Source organism: Oryctolagus cuniculus, chromosome 4 (assembly GCF_051225735.1).
Source record: "Oryctolagus cuniculus isolate XC-2025 breed Fujian yellow rabbit chromosome 4, ASM5122573v1, whole genome shotgun sequence".
Lineage (NCBI taxonomy): Eukaryota > Metazoa > Chordata > Mammalia > Lagomorpha > Leporidae > Oryctolagus > Oryctolagus cuniculus.
The window spans coordinates 143,786,929-143,799,513 of NC_142870.1; the positions used below are offsets into that span (position 1 = coordinate 143,786,929).

General features: G+C 42.0%; 1 protein-coding gene and 1 non-coding gene across 2 annotated transcripts in view; one reads left to right on the forward strand and one right to left on the reverse strand.

Moving 5' to 3' along the window:
* The window catches only part of ARMC8 (armadillo repeat containing 8), an 862,269-nt gene that overhangs the window by 354,928 nt on the left and 494,756 nt on the right, over positions 1-12,585 (reverse strand). The gene's annotated exons all lie outside the window — the stretch shown is intronic.
* On the forward strand, positions 7,576-7,682 carry LOC127483034 (U6 spliceosomal RNA). Its single transcript, XR_007909008.1, has one exon. It is a non-coding gene; the product is annotated as a U6 spliceosomal RNA (small nuclear RNA).

Sequence of the window (12,585 nt, forward strand, 5' to 3'; positions counted from 1 at the left end):
ATTGTCACCATCATCACACAAAACAGCAGTGCTGGCTGGGACCATCTCTGGCGCAATGCACTGTGTCCCACCCAGCTTCCAGACATTCCATCCAGGACCCCTTCACCTTCCTACCTGGTACCTTGCTTTTCCCAACCCTACCAAGTGAGACATTGCTGGTGATAAACCTTTCAACTGGAAAGCTCCCAAAGATACTTTCCCCTTTAAAATCCATGAATTAGGCTCATATTTGAAATTAAAATATTGTCAGATGAATTCTGAGAAAACTTTAGATACTGAGTGTTGGCCAAGAATGAACCTATGTGTCACCTCTGGCCAAATGAACCATCTTTTAACTCAAGAGAGGTTGATTAGCTGATGGGGTATGCATCATCTTGGTTTCAAGTCCTTGAGGCCATCAAAAGTATCGTGATGCTAAAGATATCACTATTTTAATGATCACTGCTGAAGAGTATTTAAAAAAAAAAGCTGTGCTTTCAGACCTTAAGACTTATTGCTTGTATTTTCACAGCTTTCTTAAAGTAAAAAAGGGGTGTTGTGGAAAATGATAAAATTTATCATTTATGGCGAAATATTAATGTAGCAGCAGGAGATTCGATGAGGCCATCCATCTATGAGCATTCAGACTTCAAAGGAAGCATAAACACGAAATTAATGGTTTGTCTAGTGTAAGAGACAAATAAATGCAAATGTGGACTCATTAATATCAAGTGGATGACTTCTTGGTTTATGGGGTTTGGATTGATTTTGTCAAAGGCCAATAGATTTATTTTAAAAAGTCTTTGAAATTTAGCATCCATACACCCATTATTGAGAGAAATAAAACTCCCAGCACTCCCGGACAACCTCTCTTCCTCCTCCTCCTCCCTCCCCCCACTTCCTCGATGTTGCTTTACTGAGATAAAGTTCTCGCATTAGGACTTACTTTCACACTGAAATATGTCCCTTGTAGGAACGGCTATAAACGTCAGCATTTTCCGCAGCATTAGTTTATGGGCAGAGTGAATTTTAATGGCATCATAATCTCGTGGCAATCAATTGCGGTGCTTGGGAAAAAAAAAAAAAAAAACCTCTGGGAGTGTCCATTAAATGAGCTTTGCATCACTTTTAATGCTCCAAAATCTTGAAATCTCCCTGTCTTTCTGTTTGTCTATAGACAAAATAGTTTTTCTTTGCCTCCCCTCTTTTAGGCTGAAGTAGGGTTAAACAGTGTTATTTAGCATTTTAATTCTTTGACATGCAGGAAAACTCATCATTTCTCTTTCCCTTAACAGGGGCATGATTCTGTTGGCTGTAATGCAGTATGAGAAACCAAGGCAGGAGTTCGTTGTGTTCTCAGCACTTTCCAGATTGGCAAATGCCTCTGCTGTGAAATCTAGCTGTTGTGTTATGTTGTCCTGTCTAGAGTGGTCCAAATGCTATAAAGGAACCCATGCACACCAGCGTCAGCTCTTCTGAGCTTACATTCTATGATATTGATGTCCATCTTAACTTCCAATTCCAATGTGGTGTCCATGTATTTCTATGTATTACCTACAAGAATGGGAAGCAGAGATAGCATATGGGTTATCATAATTAATTAAAGTGGATGTTCTATTTTCAGTCTTCTCTTTTTGCTCTTTTTTTTTTCCTTCAAGGGATAACATGGATTCCATATCTAATACTGTGTTCTGCATTTTTCAACTTAACTGTATTGGTGTCTCTTGGCCTTTAAAATAGCACTTTGTAACACTTTCATGCTTCAAAATCTTTGCTTTGTTTAGGATAGATGTGCACAACAAACAAATTTGGGAAAAGAAAGTTTTCAGGACTTGGTTCTGTAGTTTCTTTCTCATGCAACACAGAAGTGAGAGATGTGGGATTACACTTTGAGAGCTGAACAAGGTGGCCATAGAGGGGAGAAGCCTCTGAGGCTAACAGGATTAGCTGCAACCTAATTTAACATGTTCATTAATTAACGGTGAAAATTTGTGTGAATTAGGTAGTCAGCTACAAAAATAGGGAGAGAGGAACAACAGAAATGTTAATGTCTTCATTCCAAAGCTACCCATGGAAGAAAGGGCATAACTTAAGAATAGGAGAGACAATTCCTCTTGTGAAATGGTTGCACTGGGGCACCTTGGCTGGGACTATCTGTGAAAGCAACTGTTTAGAATGTCTTTTCATTTGCACACTGCCTTTTCTGAGGATCTCTCATCAACTTACAAACTTGAGCTTGGCCAGAGTTGATTGCATCAGGATAGGGCCTCTAACCCAAATTCAGCTATTTGGAATTTGAATGATGATTTTAGATAGTCTTAACTGACTCCTTCAACTGAGGACATAAAAAGCTGTCTGGATTTTGATTTTATCCCTAACAAAGCCAGGGTGGAGCTCTCCACCCCTCTTATTTAACTAGTTGAGGGCATGTTTGATACTTGGTGAGGGAGAGATTGTTAGAATTGTTCACATTTCTATCTTATTATGAGTCCTTGCTGTTCCAACAGCCCCCTGATCATCAGCAGGTCTGCACCTGGCATGCCTTCATGGAGAGGATGTGTTCTTCATACTTACATGAGGCTGTCATTTGGGGAAGTGGGTAGTGCCTGCTAATACAGTGCATTGGCACTCTGGTTGTAGGCTCTAGGTGAGCCTCATGAACTTGGTTAAAGATTTGCACTTGACAGCCTGGTGTATCCTGAAGATGCACACAGACTCAAACTTTTGAGGCTGAAGGGATGAGAAACATGCCCCCCGAATTTGACCAAATCACTTCAGGAAGCCACTTGGGTCTACTTAACTAGCCTCCCTTTGTCACACTTACTCAATATTACCACCTGTGTGATGTGAATAGCTACAAAAATGTTATGGCTAGAAGAAATAAACATCAATTCTTCTCAAATTATTCTTTTTTTTTTTTTTTTTTGACAGGCAGAGTGGACAGTGAGAGAGAGAGACAGAGAGAAAGGTCTTCCTTTTGCCGTTGGTTCACCCTCCAATGGCCGCCGCTGCAGCCGGCGCACCGCGCTGATCCGATGGCAGGAGCCAGGATCCAGGTGCTTTTCCTGGTCTCCCATGGGGTGCAGGGCCCAAGCACCTGGGCCATCCTCCACTGCACTCCCTGGCCATAGCAGAGAGCTGGCCTGGAAGAGGGGCAACCGGGACAGAATCCGGCGCTCCAACCGGGACTAGAACCCGGTGTGCCGGCGCCGCAAGGTGGAGGATTAGCCTAGTGAGCCACGGCGCCGGCCCCTCAAATTATTCTTAAAAATTGAAAGGGATAACCTTTCCCAGCTCACTCTATGAGGCCAGTATTACCTCAATTCTAAACCCAGACATTAACACAACAGAAAAAACTATACACCAATATCCCTGAAAAACATAGACACAGAAATTCTTAACAAAACACTAGCAAATCAAGTCCAATAGCACATCAGAAAGGTCATTCACCATTTCCAAGTGTGATTTATCCCAGAGATGCAGCAATGGTTGAACATACAAAAATCAATAAATATAATACATTACTTCAACAGGATGAAGTATAAAAATCATATGGTCATCTCAATAGATGCAGAAAGAACAGTCAATAAAACTCAACATGCATTCATGATTTTAAAATCCTTGAACAAATTAGATGTAAAGGAATATATTTCAACATAATAAAAGCTATACATGACAAACCCACAGTCAACATCATATTGAATGGGGAAAAAAGCTGGAAGCATTTCATGTAAGATCTGGAGCCAGACAAGGATGTCTACTCTCATTGCCTTTATTCAATATAGTAGAGAAAATTTTAGCCAGAGCACTTAGGCAAGAGAAAGAAAAGGTATATAAATAGAAAAGAAAGAAGTCAAATTATATCTGTTTACAGATGACATGATTTTATATAAAGAGAAACCTACAGAGTCCACAAAAGACCATTGTAATGACACATCAATTAAAGTGGCAGGATATGGAGGCAGGCCTTTGGGGTGCAGTGACTCAGCTGCTGCTTGGGATACTTGCACTCCATATTCAAGTGCATGCATTTGACTCTCAGCACCACTTGCCACTCTAGTTTCCTGCTAATGTACACCCTGGGAGGTAGCAGATTTAAATATGGCTTAAGTACTTGGGTCTCTGCCACCCATACAGGAGACCTGGGTTAAGTTCTAGCTTCAGGCTTGGGCCTGCCCTACCCTTGGCTGTTGTAGGTATTTGGGGAGTGAGCCAGCAGACAGAAGAACTCTCTCTGCGTGTCTCTATCTCTCTATGTCTTTCTTTCAAATAAAAAGTAAATAAATGCAGTTTTAAAAGTCACAAGATGCAAATGTAAGTAGCATTTTATAAATCTATACCAAACTCACTGAGAAGGAAGTTGTCAGAATAATATTCATCACAATAACTACAATAAAAATAAAATGCCTTGCAATAAATTTAATAAAAGGCATGAAAGACTTCTACAACAAAAATGACAAAACACTAATGAAAGAAATTGAAGATGACACACACACACACACACACAATGGAAAAATCTCTCATATTCCTGGGTTGGGAGAATTAAAACTATGAAAATGTCCATACTGCTCAAAGCAACTTAAAAATTTAATGCAATCTCTGTCAAAATACCAATGACGCTCTTCACAGAAACAGAAAAAACAATTCTAAAATTAATATTGAAACACAAAAGTCTCTAAAAAGCCAAAGCAATCTTGAACAATAGCAACAACAAAACAATAAAGAAAAGTGAAAGTATCAGGGACAGAGCTGTGGCATAGTGGGTAAAACCTCTGCCTGCGGTGCTGGCACCTCATATGGGCACCGGTTCTAGTCTCTGCTGCCCCACTTCCAATCCAGCTCTCTGCTGTGGCCTGGGAAAGCAGTGGGAGATGGCCCAAATCCTTGGGCTCCTGCATCCACATGGAAGACCTGGAAAAAGCTCCTGGCTCCTGGCCTCGGATTGGCTCAGCTTCGGCCACTGCAGTCATTTGGGGAGAGAACCAACAGGTGAAAGCTCTCTCTCTCTCTCTCTCTCTCTCTCTCTCCTTTCTCTCTGTCTCATTCTCTCCCTGCCTCTGATGCTCTGTAACGCTGCCTTTCAAATAATTAGACAAATCTTAAAATAAGTGAAGGTATCACAAGACCTAATTTCAAGATGTATTACAGAGCCATTGTAATCAAAACAGCATGGTACAGGCATAAACACACACACACACACACACATGCAGACAAATGGAACAGGACACAGATCCCAGAAATGAATCCATGTGTCTATGGGTGACTGATTTTTGAGAAAGACCCTAAAAATATACACGGGAGAAAGGGCAATCTCTCCAAAAACTGGCACAGGAAATTCAGATATCCATATGCAGAAGATTTACTCAATAAACACACCCCCTGGATCAAGTATCTAAATGTAGCACCTGAACTTCTGCAAGTGCTAGAAGAAATACAGGGAACACTTCAAACATTTAAAAAGAAAATGAACATTTTGGATAAGGGCCCAAAAGCATAGGCAAGAAAAGCAAAAATAGACAAATAGAGCCATATCAAAGAGACTTCTGCACAGCAACAATCAATCAACAGTGAAGAGACAACTTAGAAAATAGCAGACTATCTGCAAACTGTTCTGATGCAGAATCAACATTCAAATATTTAAGAAATTCAAAAAACCCAAGAACAAAACCCCAAAACATCCACTGGGTAGAGGGGACAGGCATTTAATCTGGTAGTTGAACTACTGGTTAAGATGCTGTGCCTCTCTGTCAAAAAAAAAAAAAAAATGACCTAAATTAAGGATCTCCACGAGTGAGATCCCAGTGGAAAGAACAGGTCATCAAAGAAGGAGGAACCTTTCTCTGAAGGGAGGAGAGAACTTCCACTCTGACTTCGACCTTGTCTTAATATGATCAGACTTGGTGAACTCAAAAGACTTCCATAGCCTTGGCAGCTCATGACAAGAGCCTAGGGTGATTACTGATGCCATAAACAAGAGTGTCAATTTGTTAAGTCAACAACAGGAGTCACTGTGCACTTACTCCTCATGTAGGATCTCTGTCCTTAATGTGCTGTACATTGTGATTTAATGCTATAACCAGTGCTCAAACAGTATTTTTTCACTTTGTGTTTCAATGTGGGTGCAAACTGTTGAAATCTTTACTTAATGCACACTAAACTGATCTTCTGTATATAAAGAGAATTGAAAATGAATCTTGATGTGAATGGAAGGGGAGAGAGAGCGGGAAAGGGGAGGGTCGTGGGTGGGAGGGAAGTTATGGGGGGGGGAAGCCATTGTAATCCATAAGCTGTACTTTGGAAATTTATATTCATTAAATAAAAGTTAAAAAAAAAAGATGCTGTGTCCTACAGTGGAGTGCCTGTATTCAGTACTAGAATCTCCCCCAGTGACAACTTCCTGCTAATGTAGACCCTGGAAGACAACATATAATGGCTCTGGTAGCTGGCTCCCTGTCACCATGGGGAGATATGGATTGGGTGCCCAGCTCCTGGCTTTGGCCCTGGCCCAGTGTTGGCTTTTTCAGGCATTAGGAGAAGAAACCAGTGGATGAGCGCGTTCGCTCATTCTCTCTCTCTCTCTCTCTCTGCCTCTCAAATAAATGAACTAATTAAAAGAAATTGGTAAAGAATCTGAATTTCTAAAAAAATCCAGGAAAAAAAGAGGAAATACAAATGACCTACAAATATATGAGAAATTGCTTTGTATCATTAACCATCAGGGAAATGCAAATCAACACCACAATGAGATATCACTTCACCTGGTTAGAAAAAAGACAGAAAAGTAACCAATGCTGGCAGAGACATGGAGAAGAGTGCTCCCTGGGACACTGTGTTGAAAAGTAAATTTGTATGGCCATTATGGAGACTGGTGTGGAGGTTCTTCCAGAAACTAAAAACAGATCTATCCTGTGACTCAGCTATTCCGATTCTGGGTGTGTATCTGAAGGAAATGAAATCAGCATATGAAGGAGATACCTGCACCCCCGTGTTCATGGCAGCGCTACCCACAATAACGGAGGAAAGAAACGGTGTGGGCTCTGGCCAGTATCTGCCAGTTGAGCCATGCCCATGCTTGGAGCTCTTCAGTGATCACGCCATACTGCTCTTTCCGGAATTTCTTTTCTTTTTGCTGTAAAATATAAGGAACGAGAAACTGTCATTCGTGGAGTGCGCAGGTCAGTGGCATTCGCTGCATTCACATTGTTGAGCACCCGTGCTGGCCACCCCCTCCGGCACTGTTTCAACATCCCCCACTGGAGCTCCACAACTGTTACACACTAGCTCCACCCCTCCCCCAACACTCTCTGGGCCTATGACGTGGACTGTCCTAGGTACCTCACCCAAGTGGAATCCTACAAGATTTGTTCTCTTGTGACTGGTATGAGTCCCTTGTAATATCTCCAAGTTTCACCCATGTTGTAGCATGTATTAGAATTTAGTTTCTTTTTAGGACTGAATAATATCCCATTTTTAACCCACATATACATACAATATCACATTTTATTTATACATTTATTCTAAACACTTTTGTTTTTTTTTAATGCATTTTCTTAATTCTTTAAACTATTTTTATTTTTTAAAGATTTCTTTATTCATGTGCTCACTTCGGCAGCACATATACTAAAATTGGAACGATACAGAGAAGATTAGCATGGCCCCTGTGCAAGGATGACATGCAAATTCGTGAAGCGTTCCATATTTTTGAGAAACAGTGACTTGATCAGCCCTCACCCTGACTGTTGATGAGCAGCTTAATATGTTATCCCTCTTAGTATTTTTTTTGTTTGTTCTATTTAATACTTTTGGTTGAATACTGTAATCAATACACAATTCTTCTTAAGTGCTGAAACTTAACTGAAGAGTGATCGCTGTTAAATATAAGAGTGGGAATAAGAGAGGGAAGAGATGTGCAATTTGGAACATGCTCAAGCTGACTTGCCTCAAACGGTGGAGTTAGAAACATACCAGGGGATTTGAATTCAATCCCATCAAGGTGGCATGTACCAATGCCATCTCACTAGTCCTGGTGATCAGTTTCTGTTCACAATTGATCATAATGATAGGACTAAGAACCAAAGGGATCACATAAACAATAGTGTCTGCAAATACTAGCTGATAGATTAAAAAAGGGAGAGAACGATCCAACATAGGAAGTGAGATACACAGCAGACCCATAGAATGGCAAATGTCCTAACAGCACTCTGGCCTCAGAATCAGCTCTTAAGGCATGCGGATCCGGCTGAAAAGCCCATGAGAGTATTTCAGGCATGGAAAGCCAAGACACTCTGGCAAAAAAAAAAAAAAAAAACAAACAAAAAAAACAAAACACAAAACTAAATGAAAGATCTCTGCGAGTGAGATCCCAGTGGAAAGAATGGGTCATCAAAGAAGAAGGTACCTTTCTCTGAAGGGAGGAGAGAACTTCCACTTTGACTACGACCTTGTCTAAATATGATCAGAGTCAGTGAACTCAGGGGGCTTCCATAGCCTTGGCAGCTCATGACAAGAGCCTAGGGTGATTACTGAGGCCATAAACAAGAGTGTCAATTTGTTAAGTAAACAACAGGAGTCACTGTGCACTTACTCCTCATGTAGGATCTTTGTCCTTAGTGTGCTGTACATTGAGATTTAATGCTATAACTAGTACTCAAACAGTATTTTTCACTTTATGTTTCTGTGTGGGAGCAAACTGTTGAAATCTTTACTTAATGTATGCTAAACTGATCTGCTGTATATAAAGAGAATAGAAAATGAATCTTGATGTGAATGGAAGGGGAGAGGTTGCGGGTGGGAGGGACGTTATGGGTGGGAAGCCATTGTAATCCATATTCTGTACTTTGGAAATTTATATTCATTAAATAAGAGTTAAAAAAAAAGATTTCTTTATTCATTGGAAAGGCAGAGTTTCAGAGAAAGAGAGAAAAAGAGAGGGAGAGAGAGAGAGCCCTTTCATCTGCTGATTCACACCCCTAATGTCTGTAATGAAGCCAGGAGCCTGGGACATTTTCTGTTGCTTTCCCAGGTGCCTTAGCAGGGAACTGAATTGGAAGTGGAGCAGCCAGGGTTCTAACTGAGGCTCACATGGGATGCTGCTTTCTGCAGGCAGCTGCCAGCTGTGCCACAGTGCCCCTCCTCCACCCCGTGGAGTCACTTTGGTTGCTTCCTCTTCTTGGCTGTTCTGAATGATGCTACCATGAATATGAGTGTGCAAAAATATCTGTTTGAGCCCTGCCTTCAGATTTTTGATATCTAATCAGTCCTTCAGGGATTTTTTAAAAAAGATTTGTTTATTTTTTGAAAGAGTTACAGATAGAAAAAGGAGACACAAAGAAAGATCTTTCACCTGCTGCTTCACTTCCAAATGGATGCAACAGCTAGAGCTGGGCCAGACTGAAGCTAGAAGCCAGGAGCCAGGAGCCAGGAGCTAGGAGCTTCCTCCAGGTCTCCCACATGGGTACAGAGAGAAAGCACTTGGGGCCAACTTCTGCTGCTTTCTCAGGCGCATTAGCAGGGAGCTGGATCAGAAGTGGAGCAACCAGAACTTGAACCGGCGCCCACATGGGATGGTAGCACTGCCGACAGAGGCTTAATCCGCTGCAGCACAGTGCCAGCCCTTCCTGGACTTTCTTAATCCTCATAATCCCACACAGTGATACCAGCAAGTGATATAGTCTCCAGGTGCCACAGTCCAGGTCATCAGCCCCTGCTCCTCTACGTCCCTACCGGAATGCACGCAGCAGAAGGCCCTCTCTTGGATTAGCCCTGGTGCTTCTCCTAGATCAATCTCCTGTCATCTACAAAGCATCATCTACAAAGTGGCCTGGGGGCAGAGAGAAGGCATTAGCAAATTCTCACTCCTTGCTTCACTTTTAAGCTATTGCAGCCACTGCCGTGTGTGGGTGCCCAGCAGTGAACACATAAAGATAATAGTATATGATTTTAATTAGGTAAGAAATGATGGTAGAAGACGTTGCTAACAATGGAAGCTTAAGGGAACCAGCATATGGCCGAGCCCACCATTTCCCTTCTTCCTCCAATGATTGCTCCATCAGTCACCACAGAGGTAAATAATCGAGATCTAATCAAATATGAAAGGCAGAGAAGCAAATACACGTTCCAAAGTACAAAGACTATTAGAAATATGAAATATGGCCAGCGCCGCAGCTCACTAGGCTAATCCTCCACCTAGTGGCGCCAGCACACCGGGTTCTAGTCCTGGTTGGGGCGCCAGATTCTGTCCCGGTTGCCCCTCTTCCAGGCCAGCTCTCTGCTGTGGCCAGGGAGTGCAGTGGAGGATGGCCCAAGTGCTTGGGCCCTGCACCCCATGGGAGACCAGGATAAGTATCTGGCTCCTGTCTTCGGATCAGCGCGGTGCGCCGGCCGCGGTGGCCATTGGAGGGTGAACCAACGGCAAAGGAAGACCTTTCTCTCTGTCTCTCTCTCACTGTCCACTCTGTTAAAAAAAAAGAAATATGAAATACATCTACTAGTATTAACACAAAGCCCTGTACCACGCTGTACATTGACCTTGAGGTGTTAATCAGAACTAAAACCGAGGAAGGCGTGAAATGTAGATGTTTAGAGCAGGAGGACAGATCTCAGATATTTTTTCTCAAAATTGTCTTCAGTGGTTTTAAACAGTGTTACAAGCTGGCAAAATTCAACTCCTTGGATTTTTTTTCATTAAATTTTGCAATTAAAGTAACGACTGCGGAGGTGGCGAGCGTTGTGAGTGGGTTGAGCTGCCTCCCGCAACACCAGCATCCCTTATCATAGCACTGGTTTGCATCCTGGCTGCACCATTTCTGTTCCAGCTCCCTGCTAATGCCCTGGGTAAAGCAGTGGAAGATGGCCCAAGTGCTTAGGCCCTTGCCACCCATGTGGGAGACCTGGATGGAGTTCCAGGCTCATCCAGACTTGGGTGCTGTGGTCATATGGGGAGTGAGTCAGCAGACGGAAGACCAAGACCTTTCCCTCTCTGTCTTCCTTCTCTCTATGTCACTCAGCCTTTCAACTAAATAAAATAAATCTTACAAAAAAAAAACTATTGGGAAAATACTTACTCTCCCTGCCATAGTTAAAAACAACCTCAATATGGTTGCTACCTAAAATGCACTCCTCTCCTTTGTCAACAAATATTTTTGGAAGCACAAGAGATGTTACTTAAGTTTTGACTAAGTGGATATTAGAAAAACCATGCAGTGTGGAGATAGTTTCTATATAGTTCAATAAAAGTACAACTGTTTTGTGTATGACTCAGCTAATGGCATTTACAGCAGGAGACAAGAGGGCATATTTATATCATTTATCAAAATTACCTTATATTGTGAGTAGCCCAACAGGTCAAATTGTTAAGTATTCTTGTACATAGGGATATCATACAGCAATAAAAGTAAATGACCCACCTGTCAGATATTGTCAACTGAGGTTAAGCAAAAACTTAACATTTTCTTTAATTTGGACAAAGCATCAAATTGTTGATTAAATTTGGTTGTTTCATGCAGTCATGCAAGGATCCTTCAAAAAGTCCATGGAAAAGTAGAGTTAAAAGCTAAGTTTATTTTGATGCAAAAAATGGAAATCCATGCATAGTTTTTTCATAATACAAGTTTCCCATCAACTTTTTGAAAACCTCTCTGATTCTGACAGAGGCAAAATTCCTTTCCTGTTGTGAGCCTGTGAAACCAGTTAAATTATGTCTCTCAAATATAATGGCAGGACAAACATAGGACAGGTATTTCCATTAGAAAAGGGAGGAGTCATAAGAAAAAAGGGGTGATGGATCCCAAGCGAGTCCAAAAGTCAGGAAAGCAATAGCATTAGAAGGTAAGGCTGGAGAAGAATCCTCCTGGGTTCTGTCTTCTGCACTCACCGGGATGGTGCTTCTGCTCTGAGGGTGGAATTAGCTCCTCTAAGGCTCTGAGGAGCTGCTGTCTGACCTGGTGAAAACAAGGCAGATCCCCTCAAACTTGAAACTGTGCTCATGAACCCTGTTGATGTCTAAATCAACAGTGGGCCATTCTTCCCTTGTTCTGGAGAACAGAGCCCCTTTGCACCAAATAGCTCTATGATCTGGTTCTGCAGGATCTAAACAGCTTGAGAGCCTTTCTTCATTCCACCCAGTATTTATGACTTTCAGTTCAAACTGGCAGGGCTTCCACTCATGTAAAGCAAGAATCTCTTAGTCTATTAATAGCACAGCTTTCCCTTCCGACTCTCTCTCTCTCTCTCTCTCTCTCTCTCTCTCTCTCTCTCTCTCCCTCTCTCTCTCTCTTCCCTCCAATATGAACAAGTGAGACTTTGCAAATCTTTCTGTTCTGGTTCATTTTTTCTTAATTCTTCCTTCATTTCTTTCTTCTTAACTTTTACTATAAACAGGAGGAACCAAGCCACTCTTTTTTTAAAAATTTATTTGACAGGTAGAGTTATAGACAATGAGAGAGAGACAGAGAGAAAGGTCTTCCTTCCGTTGGTTCACTCCTCAAATGGCCACTACAGCTGGCGCTGTGCTGATCCGAAGCCAGGAACCAGATGTTTCCTCCTGGTCTCCCATGCGGGTTCAGGGCCCAAGCACTTGGGCCATCCTCCACTGCCTTCCCAGGCCAC